Below are 21,268 nucleotides of genomic sequence, written 5' to 3'. Positions count from 1 at the left end.
GCGATGTGAAGTGATCCTGCAAGAGGCAGTGGTTTGATATTCTCAGTGAATTACTCACCCACATTGCTGTTGGACTTCCAGAGCCCCTCTATATTGCTAACTTAACAGAAATGTCACTGTCTATTGAGGTTTTAAAAAAAAAAAAACCACTGGGTGGGGGAGGGACTAGACAGTCACTTAGCACAGATAAACACACTATTTCACTTCACACTTAACTCTGCTTTCAAGTTGAGGGCTCAGCAGATGAAACATGACTGATGTTTTCCCCAAACTTACCTGGTGCAGCTTTAGAGACATACGGACACCAGGGCCACAACCCTGTTGAGGAGCTCCATGTCTGCAAACACCCACTCGTCTCTCGGCGACGTGATGCGGAAGTCACCCTTGAACAGAGCGTGCAAGCCATAGAGAAAGGGCTCCAGGCTTGACAGACAGACAGAGCGAGGATCCATCAGATACTCCAGCTTAACATTCTTCACGTGGTTCAGTATTCAATTTATCAGTAAATACACAAACTCATACAGTGACAGCACTGCTCGCATTTTATCCCTTTAATGAACACTGTGGTAACTGAGGATGTACAGTAGCTTTCTGGTCCTCACCTTGCTGACATACTGTGGGAGGCTGTCCCCAGAGCCCTGCGTCCCAGAATGCACAACCCAAAACACAGGCTCACAAGCGAAGAATCTCTCTCACAGTCCACAGGCTGGAAGATACACACACTGGTCAGCAGAAACCCTACATTCCACTATTCTGACACACATCCCTTATGGTCTTTCAGTATAGAACCCTCATACACTACTGAAGCCTTTACCCCCCCAACAGTAAGGCTCCAATTCATATTCAAAGAAGAATTTTACCCTTTCTATATAACACATCCAAACAGATTTCATACCTTTAACTAGTTAATGAACTCCACCCCAATGGGAACTTTAACCACTTCTGTTCAAATGCATGATGTACTGTATGTCCACTGAATTTCCACTGAACATTGTGTCTGGAGGGCAGTTTCCAGGATTTTTCTCAGCTCTCATTACAACATTAATACCTTTGAAAGTGTGTTAGATGGGTTCCATCAAGAAAGTAAAGGAAATCTGGTCTTTTTCTACCTCTTAATAAAGTTTACATTCATTTATCAGACACTTCTCCAATGAACACTATTTAGTGTTATCACCAAGCACCTTATTCACCAAGGTGACTTACAATGGTGGATACACTACTTGCAACGAGTCACTCATCCATACACCAGTGAAACACACTATCATTCACACTCAGTATGAGTGATTCTATAGTTACACTGATGTGGAGCAGCGGAAACTGACCGCTTGCCGACGACTGTTGCAGTACTGGATCCAGTCCAGATAAACTGAGCAAAAGGCAGTGGGGGTGATGCCAGCTGCCCGATGGTCATAGTCCTCATCAATGTTGAGGTTGAAGGTGGGGTCACTATCCACATAGGTTGGGGCTTGGCAGGGACGGAGCGCATCCTGCACTGTTTCATTAGCCAGCCACTCCTCCAGCTTTGGTGAGCGACTCACATAGTAGATTATGCTCTGCAGCAAACGGTTAAGGGGAGGATGTAAACATGATAAAACAACAGTTTACATGCCAGCGCATACTTGGTGTTAATCTGAAGGAGTACACTGCTGCTCTCCTGTACCTTTACATAATAGGTGATGAGGATCTTTCGCAGGTCAAAGACCTGAAGCATAGAGGCAGCGTTGTTGTCACTGATGCTGTAGCCCTCCAGCACATACTTGGTTGCAGCCACCTCCCAGGCCAACCAGCGCTGTCCAAAGGCAGCATTGAAGGATAGCATATGAGGCAGATGCCCCGGCTCACAGCAGCAGCAACCCTCATCTTCCTCCACACCCTCCGTGATAGCTTCCACCTCCCGCTGCTGGCAGTATGTTCCTAAGGGGAGGTAGGAGAGGGAAAGTAAATTAACATGCTGCAGGCTTTTAATTCATTTAAACCTTGATTCCCTAATAAGTGGAACTGCCTGTAAAAACACAGATTCAAAAGTTCAAACATGAAAATCTGAAATAACTGCATCCCTCTGCAGTGCCTGTCCCAGAGGCCTTACCCCTGAATTCTAGGCCCCGCAGCTGAAAGGTGACCAAGCCGTTGCCAATCTCAATGATGTGCACCAGAGCATTGAGGTAGTCAGAGGCCAGGATGAAGCAGTCGCCTGTGCTGTAGTTACCCCAGCGGCCGAGGAGCAGGTCCCCACACAGGCTGTGTTGAAGGGACCGGGTGAGATGTTCATAAAAAATGGAGTTCAAGTTGTTGTCATCCGCACCTGGTAAACACAGAAAGAAATTATGTACTCGCCAGGAGGTATGCAGTAAAGGGCAAGGGGCACAGTTAAGACATCAGTAAATTAATAAAATTAATACATTTAGAGAAATTGCTTAACAGTTGGGACAGGTAAAAACTAATATTTGTTTGTGCTTGCCCAGTGGGGATCTGGTGTTCTAGGCGGGTTTGAGTAGGGATGCCGTGTCTGCTGAAGACTGAATGTGAATGACTTTCCAACATACGAGCAGAAGGACATTTCCAGCAGTGCATTGCTAGGAGAAGTGGAAAGTGTACTGTGCTTGTGTACACCAGGTGGTGTTAAGTCCAGACACACTGCCGGGGAGCAGATCTGCAGCCCAAACAGTGAGTTTACTACAGCTGGAGTACATTTATGTTTTATGCCTTGTAGCTACCACCAGCCACACTACAGCTGCAAGATTTCAGACAAGGCACCCCTGTGCACACACTGATCTCTGGAGACTTTTCAGCAGTGGACTTATTCAGCTGAGCTGTCAGTGTTGCTTTTTGCTTACTTGCATGCTGTTTATACACATTTACCTGTTCCAGGCTTTTCTATCACTACTTGTATGTGAGCTACTATAACCTTGTGCAAATTCCTTCAGTGTCAAAGTTTTTATTAATTTATTTGAACCTTCCTGTCGTATCTCACAAATCTTAACACCACCATATTCTTTAAATCTGCTACCTGCTTTAGAACTGGACCCCCACACTATGTCCCCAGCGCACTAATTAATATCTTAAGAGTTTTTAATGGAATTATGTTACATTACAGTGGGAAGGTTGTATCTGTGAAGTCTGACCTGGATTGCGATCCAGCTGCGTAGCCAGTCGAGTGTTTGAGTGATCCACTCGTTTAGTGCTGCAAAGGTTAAAAGATGCTTCAGTTATCAGTGCACCTCTGCTTGGTGTAGACAATTACTGGTGTAGACACTTAACAGGGGGTGTTTTTTAATATATATTAAAAAAAAAAAATAAATAAATGAGCACCGGTCCAGGCTTTCACCGTCTTCAAACACAAGCTTGAAATTTGACAGCCCGGATTCTAAGAGGGCTGCTTTCTCTGCCTGACAATAGTGGTGAAACTTACTTGTAGTCACGCTCCCAGAACTTGACAGGTCGTGTGTAGGAGGTTACAAACACTGCGCTGCCCAGCACGGGGTTGAGGGGTGTGGAGAAGAGGGCAGAGAATAAAGCCTGAATAAAGAGCATAGCAGAGTCTGAAGTGACACATGGAGTTAAGGAACCATGAGGCAAATCTGAGACTGACCGCACCTGCATATGAACTGTGTGATGTGATGACACAAACAGGCTGGTTTAAGGTTGATATAAGCAGGAAGAGAAGGGCATTGTTAACAGTTAAATAAAAGTTAATTACAACTCTCCTCAGCAGTTCATTGCAAATGTATGGGACAGCTGTAAGACAAGGATACGAGGCACGGCGAACGGTTGTGCGAAGGCATGAAATGCCGATCCCCAGGTGATCTGCCAAGGTGCAATGTAGGTCAGCACAAAGCGCAATTTGTACAGGAGGTCCCACAGCTGAAAACACATCACAAACAGAAGTCAGTACACCCACAAAAGAAAAGGTTCATCCTCATGCTTCAAGGAAATCTGTAAACCTTCCATAATACTGAAGGTTTTCTTGCCCCATGACAATAACCTCATGGAAGATATTTGTTCCATTTAATCTGATACCAAACCCCATGAAGACCAGAACTGAAAGTAAATCCCCAGGAAGCCAAAGTGACAGCTGAAAAAAAGAAAGTGTCACTAATAGACTCTCTACCGCTGCACTGAAATCCAAGAAGAACATCAGTTATCATGCCCTCAGAGGGGAGGTTTTTACTCCTGGTGCTAACAGGCTATAGCATGTGCAGGTTTACAGTTGACCTGAACACTTTTACTCAAATTATTTGAACTTTTCTGCTCTAGTAATCATCATCAGTGTGCACAAAGGCCTGTATTATAGTGACTGTGGTAACTGTTTGGATGACTTGAGGGTGTCAGACCTTGCTGAAGAGGATGGACATGAAGTAGTAGTCCAGCAAGAAGGTCTCGGAGAAAGCCGGGTAGTCAAAGTGGAAGAAGAGTACGGTGAAACACAGTGTGACGTACTGCTGGGATGGTGTGCAGAAAGATGAGCGAAGTAGCTTCATCCCTGCCAGTGATATGAACAGAGCATGGCAGCTGCAAAGAGGGCAAGAAGCACAAAAAAAGTCAAGGCCTAAGACTCAGGTGCAACACTGGTTTCCTTCTGCTTCGAGAGAAGGCTAAGACTCCATTGACTAATACAAGTTTTACTAGTTTTACTCCATTTTCATATGTCAGCACAAATCTTTAAATACAGGATTTTACATTTGACCTGTCACATCAACGCCTCAGGCTGAGGTACCAGGACAACTAGACTGTCCACATTCCTTGGCGTGACAAATGGTAACTGCCTTTTTGGTGCTTACTATACGCCAAGCTTGTCGGGTTTGGAGCTGACTGCCTGGGCCTCCGTGGTCAGGGAGTTGAGCACAACTGCAGGATAGATGAAATACTTCTCCACGCATTGTAGCCAGGCATACAGTTTCTCAAACCACATCAGCTGGGCTGCATCTGCCAACAGAAGAAAAAGTACACACTTAAGCATTTAGCTTACGCTTCTATCCAAACCAGCTTCCAGTTTTAGCCATTTGTTACCAATGCCCCACAAACTCCTCTCGGGCCACCTGTGTTCACACTGTCATCCAGATTTATGTCTTTTGACCCAAATGTCAACCTGGAAGAGGAAGTACTCACCACGGACCTCAAACTGGCTATACTCGCGTGATCGCAGAATGGGATGGGCCAAGCAAAACCAAGGCAGTTGCTTGCGGAGCTGAGGAAGCAGGTAGTGGGTGAGGAAGCCGATAACTCCAGCTACCACGTAGAGGACAAAACTGAGAGCAGGCTGGAGGGGAGGGGGGCAGGACCAAAAAGCACCAGAACATCACTTGTGTGGTAAAACAAAAGTCAAGAATTCAATCTCACTGCTATGTCTGGGTCAGAAACATATGCTGCAAAGAAAGAAGAGTGAATTTTCAATCATGCTAAATAAAATGTTACTGTTAACTGTTAAAACCATAATGCATTGAAAAGAAAATGGTAAAATATTGATTATGGGAAAGTACTAGAACAGTGCTTGAATACACCATTTTTGTGACCCCCCCCCCCCATTTAATTAAAAACTGACTTTTGCAGCTGTGATTCTCTGGGCACACTAAACTCAAAATGCAGTTTCAAACCAAGGTTATAGAATATGCCTCAAAAGTTCACTTTTACAATTTTGAAGTTCTACAGAAAAAATTAAATTTGTAGTTTTAAAATTTTATAAAGTGTCAGAAGTGATACAGGATTCTGGATGCTCTCCTCCATACCTGCAGTGCTATGAACACTGTGCTGGCACTAAATGGCAAATGTGATGATGGCCATGAGAGGAACATGACCAGATCCGAATGAAGGGTTTCCTTCTGCCAGTGTGGAAAGAGAAGAGAAATGACTAACAGAACTCCACATGGGTTATAGTTCAATTAGAGGTTTGAGAACAGCTGAAGCAATACCACAGAGTTTCGTAGTTTTTCAGGCAGCGGGTCCTTTATCTTCCAGTGGGGGCTCCTCTGGGTTTCGACTTTCTAGCTCTGGGAAGAATCTCGAGCGAACAAGCGACCTGCAAAGATTCAAAATTCAACAGTGAATACGAATAATCACAGCTTTCTTAAACAATCTTAGTTTACGAAATCGTGCTCTGCCTTTACTTGCAATAAACAGCAATACACTTCTGAGATGCAAGGCAGACTGACCAAAGGACAGTGGGGTCGCTGCTCTGGCGACTCAGGTGGTTAGGACAAGGCAAGGAGCAGTCCGCAGAACACAGAGAACAGAACTGGCACGTGGAGCTCGTCCCAGGGGGCCTAAGTTCAGTCAGCAACGTGAGGTGTGACATGTGGGGTGAGGGATGGAGAGGAGGTGAACAGAGGAAGGGAGGAAAAGGAACCCACAATGGACAAAAAAGAAAAAGGTAAAAGAGGAGGAAGAGGTAGTTGTCGTAGAAAAAGAGAAAACAATATCCAATGAAAAAATGACTTTAAAAACAGCAACATGCAAACCAACCCAATGAGAATAACCAAACTACTCCCACACTGAGGAAAAACCCTTCCCACTACTCACACTGATAGCACCCAGACAGAATCCATAGAGCAGTGCAGCCAGAAAGACACTGCGTGTCAGGCTGTAGACGGATGACAGAGGACTGGTGGTGGCTGTAGACAGAGAAATGCACTCAGTGTTGAATATTGACAAATGAATTATATTCATCACTGTCCTCCTGGTCATGTTGACATGCATTACAAGCTTTTTACCTGTTCCTCCAAGATATGCATGTCCACTGCTCCAGCAGACACATCAGAAAAGTGTTCACCTGAGGTAGGAGCCCAAAGAGGAATATGACAGGGAAGCAGAGGATGAACACTGCAACACAGGACAAAGTGGAATGAGAAAAGGTGAGACAATCCCACTGTAACACACCGACACATTAACTTAGCCATCTACAGTACTTTGCACAGAAATTAAATCAAATTTGGAGGGGGATGATGCATTAATTCAATTCTGGAATCAAATCTCAGAGGCTAACCTATGAGAACATCCCTTGCGCAGAGAAGAAAGGGTGCCGAGAAGAAGGTTATGCTGTATAGGGTGAAGGGCTGCAGGCGAATGGATTTGCCCCCCAGGTCAAAGAGCCAGATGAGCACACAGCAGAAACAGAAGTAAACTGGACGGCTGTAAACAATAATCCAGTTGTGCCCCTGATTGAACAGCAAAAAAACAAGCGGTCACAAAGTGATCACAAATGAGTCCACAATGCCTCCTGACACACCAATACTTGCACAGTCAACGCCGTCAATTAAGGTGTGCAGTTTTTACTGTCTGGGACTTTACGCACAAGATCGAACATGAGCAAAATCAAATTAATGCTCCAGCTGACTAGCCTTCTGTGCAACACACACTGCTTGTTTCCAACAACAGGATTAGCAAACATAATAGCCAGTGGCCTGCAATCAGCTGTGTTCAAAAGACTCCAGATCAGTCTGTTACACACTCTATAAAATGATGTGTGATTAGATGCTACTTTCCCCAGAGGTGCTCAGACTCACTCTAGCAGAAAACATACTTTTGGAACAATTTTGCTTTGCTTTTTTTTTCCAACTTACATGCATAGGGGAGGCAGCATCAGGCTGTACACTCTGTAAGAGAGCACAAAACAGGTCAACTTACAGATGACGACAGGTTTCAAAACAAAAGCAAACACTTTGAAGTCATGCTACAGCCACATTTTTTTTTTTTAAGTAAAGAATCTTTGGCAACTCAAAACTGGACAAACTATCACTGCCTTCTGTGCACATTAGCTCACAACCCACCTTCAGTAAGGAATACTGGCAGCTGGCGATGACCAAACAGAACTGGAAGACCCAAATGTCCCTGAAGAAACCCTGAAGCAGTAGCAGAAAACCCAAGAAAGCTACCAGGCTGGCCAGCAGCACTGCAAACACATTCTCCACCACGCGTCGGTTTCTGAGGGACAGGCAAAACAGTAGATTCTTTAATGAGTCACTCATGATTATTAACCACCTGCAGTTGCTCTGCTGCTCCCCCCTTGGTTGGTATGGCCCTAATTCACAGTTACATATGACTGTGAATGGATGGAATTTGTCTAAGGTTCACTTCATGTTAAAGTACACTTAGCAGGTGTTACAGAAAGGAGACTGAACCAGCCAGATACAGGTAACATCACTGAGATAGAGGACTATTGTGTCCGTATAGATGCTTCAATAAAATGCTAAATGCATCACTTTGTAAACTGTGCCACTGCACAACATAACTAATCATCTTTTCCACAGGACAACTGAACTTCATAGCAAGTCACCTCTGCAGCCTTTTAATATATTCGGGATCCTTTTAGAGAAGTAATAATGGAATTTGCACAAAGCTAAAGAAAAGTGCACTGAAGGTTCTAAAGGGCAAGTAAATAAAACCAATAAAAATACACAGTGGGATATTTAATAGAACTTGTAAATAACTTTTTCTGGTGTTCATGTCCCATGAGCCACAGCAGGCTCTCTCCAATCCCCTAGGCTCACCTGTCTAATAAGGCAAGGAGGGCCAGGCGGTCATAGCGCACGCGAAGCCATTTTCCTGGCAGCACCCAGAAACGGTAGTACTGCTTGGGCTTTGCCTTCTCCTCAATCATCAGTGTGTTCTCCTGAGACTCGTGAAGGGATTCGTGGTCCAGGTCAAACTAGAGGAAGAAACATATCATCCAGGATGAGATACATAGTGGGGAGAAGCACTGTTTTTCCCTTGCACAAATGATGATTGCCATACACACTGGAGATCCAGCAGTGCAATCAAAAATTAAGCTTCTTCACCTCTGGTATCTCCAGCGGTACCCTGCGCACCTGCATCCCCTGCAGGACAACAGGTCTGGGCTGCAGCATGGACAGTACTGGCGCCCCTTCCTGGACCTCTGTGGAGGTGAAGCTGGAGGACTGGGACTGTCTCTCCCGCTCTCTATGGGACACACAAGCAGATGAGGTAAGGAAAGTGAATGCTTAATGCTGGAAAGATACTGAAGATGTCCATTACACAAAACAGCTCTTCAGCAAGACTACAAGAAAACAAGTTCTGGGAAGAGAACTCTAAACTTACTGTACAGGATCTTCATAGCCTCCTCCTGCTGGTCCAAAAGTGTAAGATCTCTTCACTCCTACAACACATGCCCATAACACTGCTGGCAGGATGATCATGACCATACAGCTGAATTTTTTTGCAATTCTTTCTAAAATTTCAAACAATTATTACAAGAGCTGGGAAATAAAAACAATATGGAGGGCTTAGCTTTGATCAATGAACCCTGGCCATAGTCTTGATTACTGACTATCCTTCACACTTACCACTCTCATCATAAAAGTAGTGCACTGCCCCCTCTGAGGTGTCATCAAAAGTGGATGCTTCATGCACACCTCCCCGGGGCAGGAGGAGGGATGAGGCAAACTGCAGGGCTGAGGGCAGGGTGAGAGCACGTGAGTGGGAGGAGGTCCGCACGCGCTGGAGATCCTGTAGGCTGAAGAGATTGGAGAAGCACAGTCCATTAAAAAAAAAAAAAAAAAGGGGGGGGGGGCAGCAGAGCAACATTTGTTACAACTGACAGCGAAATGAGCACCAGACTGACTGTAAAGGTGAGAGCATTCAGTTCAGACACGAGACCCACCTAGGGGGAGATCCCATGGCAGAGGGAGGCGGTGTGGGGTTACTCCCTGCATTGTGCCTCCGGCGGATGGCTTGTGTCCTCTTCACGCTGCTCACAGAGTCCCTCTTACTACCCTCCTCAGAGGCCAAGGCTGGGATGAAAGGCAAAAGCAGACTGAGATAGGGCCCGTGTATATACTGGTTTTTGTCTTTACTAGTCTAATTTGTCCATCATTAGGTTATCCATAGCAAACGTCTACATAAATTGTTTCCAAAAACATATCTGCTATGGACTGTGATTGTTATTTATAAAGATAAGAACAAAAAGATAGTTGTTGACTTTAAGAGAGCACGGAACAACCACTCTCCACTGAACATCGACGGCTCCTCCACGGAGATCATCAAGAGCACCAAATTCACCCGGCGGAGAACCTCTTCTGGTCTTTCAACACCAGCTCCATAGCCAAGAAAGCCCAGCAGCATCTCTACCTTCTGTGAAGGTTGAGGAAAGCCCATCTCCCACCCCCCAACCTCACCACATTCTACAAAGGGACTATTGAAAGCATCCTGAGCAGCTGCATCACTGCCTGGTTTGGAAATTGAACCACTTTGGATTGCAAGACCCTGCAGTGGATAGTGAGGACAGCTGAGAAGATCATCAGGGTCTCTCTTCCCTCCATCACAGACATTTACATCACACGCTACATCTGTAAAGCCACCAGCATTACGGATGACCCCATACACCCCCTCATACAAACTCTTCACCCTCCTGCCGTCTGGCAAAAGGAACCAAAGCATTTGGGCCCTCGTTGCCAGACTGCGTAACAGTTTCTTCCCCCAAGTCATCAGACTTGTCAATACCCAGGGACTGGAGTGACACCAACCCACACAAACCTATGCTCAACTGAACACCATTCCACTATACTGTACTGACCAACTGTATTTTTGCCAATTAGTATATTTATAGTACTTATTATACTGTAATATCTTTTTATATAGGATTGTTTTGTTAATTACTGTACTGTCTTGTGCTGTTTGCACAAGTCTTGCACATGTGCACTTTATGTAAACCTATGTAGGTAGCTTTATGTTTTATGTAGCATCGTGGTCCTGGAGGAACGTCGTTTCATTTCACTGTATACTGTACCAGCTGTATATGGTTGAAATGACAATAAAGCCACTTGACTTGAAAAAAAGAATAGAATAAACTGAGAACTAGCCCTCTATGGACAGAGTCTGACACCAGTGATGCAAATAAAAAAATGTAGATGATCTTGCTCCAATCATTAACGCAACACCATCGGCCCCCCCCCCAAAAAAAAAAAAAAAAAAAAAGACCCAGAAATAAGTTCACCTTGCATAGACAAGATTTTTACACTAAAAAATTAACACGAGTAGAGGAGATATACACTTCACCCCCTTTTGTGCATCCACTTCAATCTGTCAATGTCACTAAAATTCCCGCAAAAACAAATCCACTTTTGCTTTGTTTGACAAGTCTAAAAGTTTAAAATTTTAGCTATACAGTCCTTAAGTAAGCAATAAACAACTTCACATCACATATAAAAGGACTGTTTAAGGCACCAGCTCTTGGCCTTGGTCCAATCCCTGATATTGGTAGTTTTTTGTCAGACCTGACTTTGTAATTTTCATGTTTGACTGAGCTCTTCACTGAATTAATGGAATGATTCATTATACGCTATAAGCATTTGTTAAGGAATTCCTTCAGTTTGTATAAACTCTACATCTTTTCTGTCCAATATTGAAAAGCAAATAAGTGTATATATTTATGTTGCATAAAAGATAGGTACTATTTGAGATTTCCGTTAAGGAATTACTACAATTCTTACACTTCTTTTTAGCAGTTACATTTGGAAAAAACAATACTTCAAGCCTAATGCTAATTTATTCTGTTTGAAGTTTCACAAATTAAGATTTTAAGACAAAGGAACCTGCAGCAGTGTTCTAATAATATTGTAATTGTTTAGGAAAAAACCTAAGTTCAGGCTTAAAGTTTAACATAATTGAAAAGTTAGCAAATCTTCATCTAACATATTCAGCCTCACTGTATTTTAATCATGCCATTTTTTTCAACAAAGTTTAAAGAAAAACACTGAGCACACTGGGTACCACCATGACCAGGGCTGAGAAATACAGGAGCAAAAAAATCCATGAAATTAAGATTCCAAGAGAAGCACATTAAAATAAAAAAAAAGAAAAATTTTAACATTTTAAAATCCTGAAGTGGACTCTCACCTCCTCCTACAGCTCCCTCCTCCACCAACTCTCCCGCCCGCCAGCCCGTCTGATTACCAGCCCAGGAGCCTCCCAGAGACTCGAGATGATGATGATGATGATGGGTACCAGGCAAATTTTCTGCATGTATTGTCCTTGCTTCCAGGTCTGACTTGGAGACAGTAAGAGGACGCGGAGCAGGGATGGCAGATGGTGGCAGAGGCAGGGGAACAGAAGACAGTTCTCCGGGACTGGTGTGATTCCCCCCAGCCCCATCCATACTGAGGACTCTGGCGTGTGTCTTAGCGCTTGCTGTGCTTGCTGACCTCTGGGCCCCTCTGCAGTGGGAGGGACCTGCAGTATCAGGCTCTCCCCCTTCCTTTGGACTGGGCAACTGACTGCACAAAGGAGGCAAGGGTTGAATGCCAGCATTGGTTGAGTCAGGGGAGTAACAGGAGGTGGAAGAGCTCGAGTCGTCATCATCTGAGCTGTAGTGGTGCTGGGAACCTAGGCTGGAGCCAGCACTCATGTCACTGCCTTCGCTACCTTCATCCTCATCGCTGGAGTCCTCAAACAGGCTCTCGCTGTATGCCTTGGCACCTAGTCGGCTACGGACTGGGATGTAGTCTCTATGCTGCCCGTGATTGTGGTGACGCCGGTATGAGCCGGAGTCGAAGCTGCTACTGCCAGCACCCCCTCGCTTCCGGGGGGTTTTCCGCCGGCTGGGCCTGTTTCCAATGCTGCCCCCAACACCTGCCCGCAGTAGCTTCAGGTCTTTGGGCCGCACCACTTGCTGTGACTGTAGCGATGGCTGGTCGGACAGCAGGAAGGGTCGGGGGGTAACAGGCAAAGCAGGCTCTGAACAACCAAGGCCAAGTGCTAGCCCTGTCGGCACAGAGCTAGCTTGCCGGGGTGGGGGCAGGGGGGGGAGAGAGACCCCACGGTCCAGGTCACAGGCTTCAGAATGCCCACTGCTTGAGGGGGAGGAGTCCTGGAGGGCCAGGGGCTGTGCCATTTCTGTGTCCTGGGGTAGGCAGGGTAAGTCCTCCCCTTCCACGAGTGTCCGGTCGAGGCCCTGCCCCAGCGATGGCTCTTTGGAGGGGGATCGCAGCAGCTCACTGTCAGAGAGGTCATCTGTGTCACTGCCTTCTGGCAGCCCCAAGCATTCTGAGGTTCCTGCAGTACCTGAACCTGGATTGGGGGCTGAGCTGGCCACCGTGGAGGCCACTCCTAATGGGGCAGAGCGGCTCAAGCTCAATGAGGGGCTTTCCAACTGAGTGGAGTCTGTCTTCTCACTGCGGTAGCTGCTCACTGTGCTCAGGGTCTCCCTGTCAGTGGTAGCACCCCCACCACTGAAGCAACTGTCCGTAGAGCCGGCAGCAATAGCCCGTGGTGGGTGATCTGTGCCAGGTGCAAAGGCGCCAGGGTCAAGGCCAAGCCCCAAGAGGTTCTCACTTAGTTCCTCACTCAAGCTGCTCTTGATGAGGGGGCTGAGAGGTGCATCACCCAGGCTCTCTGACTCCCCTGAAGGAGCAAGAGGTGAATAGTCCCCCATCACTTCTTCCTCAGGGCTCCTCTTGGACAGTTGGTTGGTTGTTTCCTGTTCAACATCCTCCACTGCATGCTCCTTGTCTTCTCCTTCACCCTGGCTAGAAGGTGATGGGGGGATGGACGGGCATACCCCTGGTCCTGTGGCCCCAAACCCTCCTGTCATCATGGTGCCAGCCCCCATCAGGCTAGGGAAGTCCCCAGCCAGAGCAGCAGCCAAGCAGGACTGGACCACACTGCTGCCCCCTGTGGACAAGAAGAGAATGTCAATTAAAAATGTGTTGAAAATAATGTCAGCGGGGGCACTTTTTTTGGGACACTGCCTCTCCAGCGCCTGGTCTTGAATTTGTTGCCACAGCAACACTTACGGATGGTGTCTTGGGAGCAGTGCCGGAGAATGTCTCTGTCTGCTGATGTCAAAATCACATTGTGGCTGCCCTGCTCTCTCATCACCTCCTTGATGTCTGAAAAAAATGCAATCATCTTTCTGAGTTGGAAGCTGCTTTTGTGTAAAAATAGCCCGTGGCAAATAAAGCTACACTGAAGCACATACAAGACATGCCAGGTGATTTATCCGATATCAATTCAAAATCATACCTCTTGTGTTATTACTTTAATAAGGTTGGCAGTAACAGAACATAGTTGACCTATATTTTGCAATTTAATCTCAAAAACAGTGACGACAATGTAAGAGTGTAGCACAGGACACACCAGAATAGAAAAGGCAGGCTAAATATTTACCTTTGGAGCCTCCTGTGTCATCAAGTTGAGGCAAAAACTCCTAAAAACAAAATGAAAAACCAATATAACTCTTTAAAATGTTACCTAGAGTAAAAGTGAGTGAGTAGGATGCCATGCAGAAAGATCTGAAAATAAAGTCAGTTCTGAAACATCCTCTAGCATTTGCATTACAGTACTTATGTAACCAACTGTACTCATATCTATAAAAACAATTTATAGTGTTAGAAGTGCACTACTGGTGAGAGGACCACTATTACAAAGATGAAGTCACTAAAGCCATGCCTCAAATGTGTGCAGGCAATAGATGTGCCTCCAACTGTGGCACAGCTAAAGTGGACATTAAAAAGCCTGCTTTTGGGTATAGCTCATTCATAAAGGCTGAGTTAACTGGCTCAGGGAGCAATTCATACCAAGTATATGGAATGTCAATTCAACTGATTTTTTTATAGAGCGCTCTTCTAACACAGTGACACATAGCGCTTGAACACAGGCATAAGGCAAAGAAATAAATACATTAGAACAAAGAAACAAAAAAGAGACAGCTGAATACAGACTAGCATAACAGAAATGCTTTTATGAAGCTATCCATACTGGCCACGGAGGAAAGGAACAAAAAACTCCCAACTGAAAGTCAAGGGAGGAGGAAAAAAAAAAAAAAAAAAAAAAAGACCTCCGCAGGTCCAATTGCCAGAGGCTGCCCACCCATCCTGGGCATTCTAGATTAAATAAGAATTCTAAGCCAGTTTACAAGTAATAATGACATTGTTGCTGTATGGTAGCTTGATCTCCCAGTTCAGCAACGGAAATCACCGAAGCTTTATTCCAAACATTTCATTCAGACATGGACAGCAAAAAGGTAGAGAATATCATGATCGACTGACTTTCACCAGCACATTGTGATTAATTTCATTTTCATTACATTTAGCAGTCGCTCCTACCCAAACTGACATACAAGTCGGGGGGGCGGGGTGTCACTTCAGAACTGATGATTAGATCATGTGGCCCAGCACAAAGCATATGTCCCACAGAGAACAAAGTACTACAGGACCATTTGATGCATTTGTTTTGGAGACGGTGGTCGACCCTTACAGACACTTGGTTCAGACCAAACAGGGAGTGCTGGGAACTGCAGCGGACAGGGGGGGTCGAGTTGACTTTCCGGAAAACCGTCATCTCCACACCTCCACTGCTGTCCCTGAAAGATGAGCATTAATACTACAACCTGTACTTGTCTGATTGACAGGTGATGCTGTACTGATAAGGAAAGCAAAGGATGGTTGAAAAACTTAGATCCTGACCTACTGGCTCCAGTGTTTAAGTACAGAAAAGAAGCATTAATATCATTCATTCTTAACTTTCCATACTTCTGATTTTTATTAAACCAGTGCAACCAAAACAACTGTATGATAACAAAATGTAACTGCAAGCAGTGGATATTAACCATGCAAAGAAGATAAAAGCTGGGAAAGAGGGGTTGCAGAGGTCCAAAATGATGCTTTGGTGTTTGTTACCAATGTCAGTGAGACAACTGTATATGAGTGCCTGGTAGCATGCTTTACCTGTGCTGGTTTCGCTCATGTGCCCCAGAGCCATCGTCCACCTCTTCCACCCTCAGAGCATCAGTGGTGAAGGAGGCCTGCCTCTTCTCCACTATTTCCCCCAAGTCAAACATGGCATGCAGCCGGAAGTTCACCACTTTGATGGCTGTGAAGAAGGCAGCCACAACTATGCAATAGACCACTGCCACAACTATACTGGATGGCAGTGCCTGTTTTTTTTGGGGAGAAAGAGGTAGGAAAAGAATTTTAGTTGAAGGTACACACTCTTCAGGAATGTTAAACAATGGCTGTTCATACCTGGAGACCCTACCTAATTCACTGCATAGAAAATATGCCCAATGGTTAAGCAAAAGGACTAATGAAGACCACAGTTAAGAACTGCTATATGAATAAGTTTGATAACTCTCAAACTACTATCTTAGCATAAACTCTCAGATTTACTGTGAGACAATGGCAAAGTTAAAACAAGGAGACTATACAACTACTATATCAGAAAAACAAGTACAGGTGAAAGAATCGAAGCCTAATGAATAACAACCTGAAACAAGGATGTCTTAGATTTAGCCATCTATTTTGTGCTGTCCAATAATGTCTGTACTAAATTAAACCCTCTTTAAAAACAAAAATAAACTTTCATTGGCACTGAACTTAAACTTGAAATCCACTCATTCAGTTGAATCAATTCACAGCACATAAGATAGTGTTGTAAATTACAGAGCATGTCCATCAAATATACAGGCAAAATCCAATTCCTCTACTGCATGTTACCAAAACATGGATAAGCTGTATAGAAAATATATGGAAAGGTTATATGATTCTACTGACTGAACACCACACTTATCAAAAACATATCAAGAATTTCAGCCACTATGGTAATACCACACTAAAACAGGAGAAAATAATTAAATCACTTTCACATTTCACAGTACTGTACTGCAATTTTCACAAAAATATCAAAGAAAAAGATGCCATCACAATGAAATTTGAAACACTGCATTATTTTTGAAAAGTAAGTAAAAGCACGTGCCACACTATTGCTGGCACACATTTAGAAATATTTCAAATGATGTATTTACTTCACAGCAGGGAAAAATACACCACTACTTAACCTGGAGAAATAAAAGGCAATTAGAGTCTTGGAGTGTGATGTGGAAATCAAAAAATAAAGTTACAAGATGTATATTTCCATACCCTTGTTTGGCGTTGGTTTACGCTTAAGACAGATGCAAAATCTATAAAATTAAAAGTAATTACAGTCACATGTGCCTCTAAATGTAGGTACAGTTAGTGATTCTGGGATAACATTTAAGTGCTACTGTTCCAACTAGCTTCAAGATTGCTTGATAGTCCTTTTTCTTCCCAATTTACACACACACACACACACACACACACACAACTAGGAAAAAGGTGTATTTGGCACTTTTCTGTGCATACCTTGCTCAAAAATGTTTACATTTCTAACTTTTTAAATGGTAAAGCTGATATATTTGCATTGTTATGAAGAGCCTTATTTCAGGAACTTATCGTTTACCACCTATTATTAAACTGCAAAACTAACACAAACATCAAAACATAAGATCACTCAGTGAGTCACTGTTTCAGAAAGGGGGGAGAAAAAAAAAAAAAAAAAGGCTATTTGAAAGTGTTTTGCCAAACTCACCATGTACAGGAGGAACGGGAACACCAGCAGGAATATCCAGAGGTAGAGGTGAAAGCAGTTCGAAAAGGTGCTCTGATGGGGGTCTACGTACCACCCCCCAGTGAGCGAAGCCCACACACCCTGCCGCAGTATCTGAAGTGCCTGAGAGCCCATGATCTTTCTGACTCTGTCCGGAGGGTTGCGGCAGCTCACCAGTGGATGCAGGCAGCGGGCCGGTCGCGGGTGCAGAGTTCAGGGCCCCCCGTGCCCCCCGTAGCCCGTGCGCCCTATGGCTTCTGGGGCTCCATTCAGTGGGCGACAGCAGCCTCTGCCAAGGACAACAACGAACGACGCTCTACCACTTGGGCCTCGTTAAGCTCCTACTAGGAGGAGAAAGCTTGCAGCATGTCCCTTTCCGGAAATATGACGCTTTGCCTGCCAATTCTTGCAAAAAAAAAAAAAATATATATATATATATATATATTTCGAGCAATAATAATTTGGCACACTGGTGGTGACTAAATGAGAAAACAAAAACATTCATCGGGAGGAGGAGGACAGTCACAAACTGTTAGATTTCTTCAGCTTCCCAGCACTTCAAGTTAACAAATGTCAATGAAGTAGAGAGAAGAAAGAAAGAAAGAAAGAAAAAGCGAGCGCTGAGTGAGAAAATCCTTCCCCGAGAAGCGGCTACTCTGACTCTGGCTCGCGCCGCTGTCTGCCATGATGATGTTGACGAGGACCGAACGGCGGACAAACAAACAAGCTAAGCAGCTGAATTCTTTAACGTTTGGATCACAATATATAAAATAAATAAAAAGCAAGGCTTCGATGATGGCTTTTAAAAAATATAGTTTATTGCTTGCGATGTTGTCGTTTAACCATTGCACGTCCTAACGGAAAATAATGAGTAAAACACTAAGTAAGCGCTGTCGCTATCGGACTCTCCAGTTCTGGCCGCCAGTGAGTGTGTGAACCGTTACCGTTCGGCGTTCACTCTTTTTTGTGTCCCCCTTGCGACCGGTTTCACTCTAATCCAGTTTCGATGAGTTTGCGTCTTTTTGCCCTGAGAAAATCCGAGAAATACAAACTGCCGTATGTCTAACGGGACAAAAGGTAAACCTTGCTGCTCTCGTTCTTCGAAACCAGGCAGGCTTGTTAGCTACGACACTCGTCCGGTTTAGCAGGTAAGTGTGACAAGAAGACGTCGCCGAACGACATTTTTTTCACCTGACTGACGAACTTCGTCAAGCAACAACACACTTTGCGACTATTTTCGTCGTGTTTCCTTCGTTACCCCGACCGGGAAATTCTCGTCAGAAGCGTTTCCTGGCTGTCAGCTCGGAATCAATCGGATTAGATCCACAAGACTCGTCGTTCGCTTCTTCTTGGCCCCCGCCGGGCTTTCTGGTTAAACAGATCAGATATACTCGACATCGATCAATTATACCAGCCGCACTGGCCAGTTCTAGTGGGAACGACTGATACTCACTTCTTGAGTATGCGGGAAGTCGGGAAGGACAAGGAGGAGCCCCCGTCGCTGAGGGGATCATTCATTGAGCCGGCCGGGGGCTACATGGACCTGTGTCTCGCGCGTGTAGTAGAAAACTACCTGCGGCTCGCGCGGCTAACACGCGCTAACAGGACGCGGGCTGGGGGTTCGAGCCATCGACCGCGCAGCAGCCCCGCTATATTCCGGTCCCGTCCCGGATACACGCCTGTCGACGCTTGGCAAAAGCGACCCGCTAACAGTAACCAGCTACTAACTAACGGGGGGAGAACACAGCGCAGCCCGGGAGCTTCGACAGACCAGCGGCGCCAGCCCAGAATCCGGTTTTACGCTGCTGGCTTCCTCCAGCACGCCGACTAGCTACTACTAGTATCTACTAGGCCACAGGCAGACATACCCTACATCGGCCGGCTAGTAGTTGGAGCTCACTTTTGCTTGGCTGCGCTGCTCTTCTAGCGCCGACCATAGCCACTTCTTCCCCTTCCGTCGCTGGGCTCACAAGACCCGTTTTCCCCCCAGTCTCTCCGGATCCACGAGCGACAGCTACTAGCTCTTAATCATTGTGCTCTCTCTCTCTCTCGTCTTCTTCCAGGCTGAAAGCGGAGATGGGGACGTCCGTGTTTTCGGCTCCGTTCGGCGAGAGACGTGGAAGAGAAATAATTCAAAATCGTCATTGCCCTTTAGCCAACGAACTCTACTGAAAACATGTTTGTTTTAACTCCTGTTAAAAAAAAAAATACAGTTTCCCTTCACCCTGCAAACTCCCCCTGTCGAATTCGCCCATTCACACAGGTAGCAAACGCCTACCTACAGGAAGAGGGCTCCGTTCCACACTGTGATTGGACGGAGCACCCGTCAGTCAACGCGTTGACCCACATGATTGGGTCCAATAAGAACAAACTGTGAGCTGACCCTAAATTTTGTTTCACAAAATATTGGAACGTCATGACGTTCCCAGTCGGCACTAATGGTAAAAAGCGCCTATTGCTTAACTCTAATACCGGATTTATCGCGTGTTTTTCCATCATCCGACTAGCAAGTGAACGAAATACAAGCGATGATTTTTTTTTTTCCTGTACTGTGCTGCTCTTATGTGTTACAAATTATCAATATTGGCTTTGGTTAAGTTACACGATCGTACTTCACTCAACAAACTTTACCAGTGAATCATGACATTTGTATTATTTTCCCTAATTTTAATGGGTAAAAAACGTGGCATACACACAGTTACATAAATTTTGTAGGCTACAACACGTGTATTTTACACTAATTTCATCGTATATTTATAACATTGACGATTTAATAATTACCGCGTATTCAAAGTAAAATTCAGTATCGAATAAACCAGTCGGAAAAAAGTAAATCTTCAATGCCAAACGTATAATTAAGATTTAAAGTACGTGTTATGGATTTAAAACTTAAACGCAAGCTTGTTTTTCTCAAGATTGTAGAATTATCATCAAATCAATATATCTAATTGTTAAGCCACATGCATTTTAATAACATTAACTGCCATTTTTGTGCAGAATAATATCCTAAGAGACATCAGCAGAGTGATTAAGGAAAGTATTCCACTTTTCGACAGTATATAACATGCTTCATGTATGCAAATAGGTAACCAAATTTATTTTTACGTATTAAAATGTGGGGGCGCGGGGGATGCAGTGGCGCAGTGGGTTGTACCACAGTCCTGCTCTCCGGTGGGTCTGGGGTTCGAGTCCCGCTTGGGGTGCCTTGCGACGGACTGGCGTCCCGTCCCGGGTGTGTCCCCTCCCCCTCCGGCCTTACGCCCTGAGTTGCCGGGTTAGGCTCCGGTTCCCCGTGACCCCGTATGGGACAAGCGGTTCTGAAAATGTGTGTGTGTGTGTGTGTGTATTAAAAATGTATTAAGGGCTACGATACATAATACTTTAAGATTTTTCAAGTTACTGATGCTGACACATCTGTTCAAAAATGCATGCATACTTTATGCTATTTCACAGCAGTACCCCTCCAAGCCATTTTTCTAAAATGTGTTTACATTGAAAATGATTCCATACTCCTTGATTTCCTCAGGAACCATATAGTCTGAGGAAAAATGCTTGACTGGTTCACATTGCCCCAGTCTGATGGCTCTGTCCATGTGTTGACAGGATACCCGGTGCCCCAGTGGTGCCCATCAAGGATCGATGGGTCCTCTTCGCAGTATACAGCTGCTCCATAGGGCCTCTGATGTCCTTTGACTTATATGAAGATCACATTACAAATCTAATATTCTTTTCCGTCATATAACTCTGATGTTCCTAATGGAATATTTGAGCTTTTTGTACCTGTCAGTGTCTGGCTAGATGCTCTCATAAGTTCATAAGCTGAAACTAAACATTTCAAAGACCTGTTCTTTCACCTGCTGTCAACCTTCCCCCTGTCTGCAGCTGTTGTCAATGTCACCACCACCCTCTCCCAAACTAT

General features: G+C 44.8%; 1 pseudogene; it reads right to left on the bottom strand.

Annotated features, from left to right (window-relative positions):
* Window positions 1–19,760, bottom strand: part of LOC114910420 (pecanex-like protein 3) — a 46,576-nt pseudogene extending 26,816 nt beyond the window's left edge.
* Between the last annotated feature and the right edge of the window lie 1,508 nt (window positions 19,761–21,268).

Source organism: Scleropages formosus, chromosome 4 (genome assembly GCF_900964775.1).
Source record: "Scleropages formosus chromosome 4, fSclFor1.1, whole genome shotgun sequence".
Classification (NCBI taxonomy): domain Eukaryota; kingdom Metazoa; phylum Chordata; class Actinopteri; order Osteoglossiformes; family Osteoglossidae; genus Scleropages; species Scleropages formosus.
The sequence above is the reverse complement of the archived record's forward strand: the minus strand, read 5'-3'. Positions and strand labels throughout refer to the sequence as shown.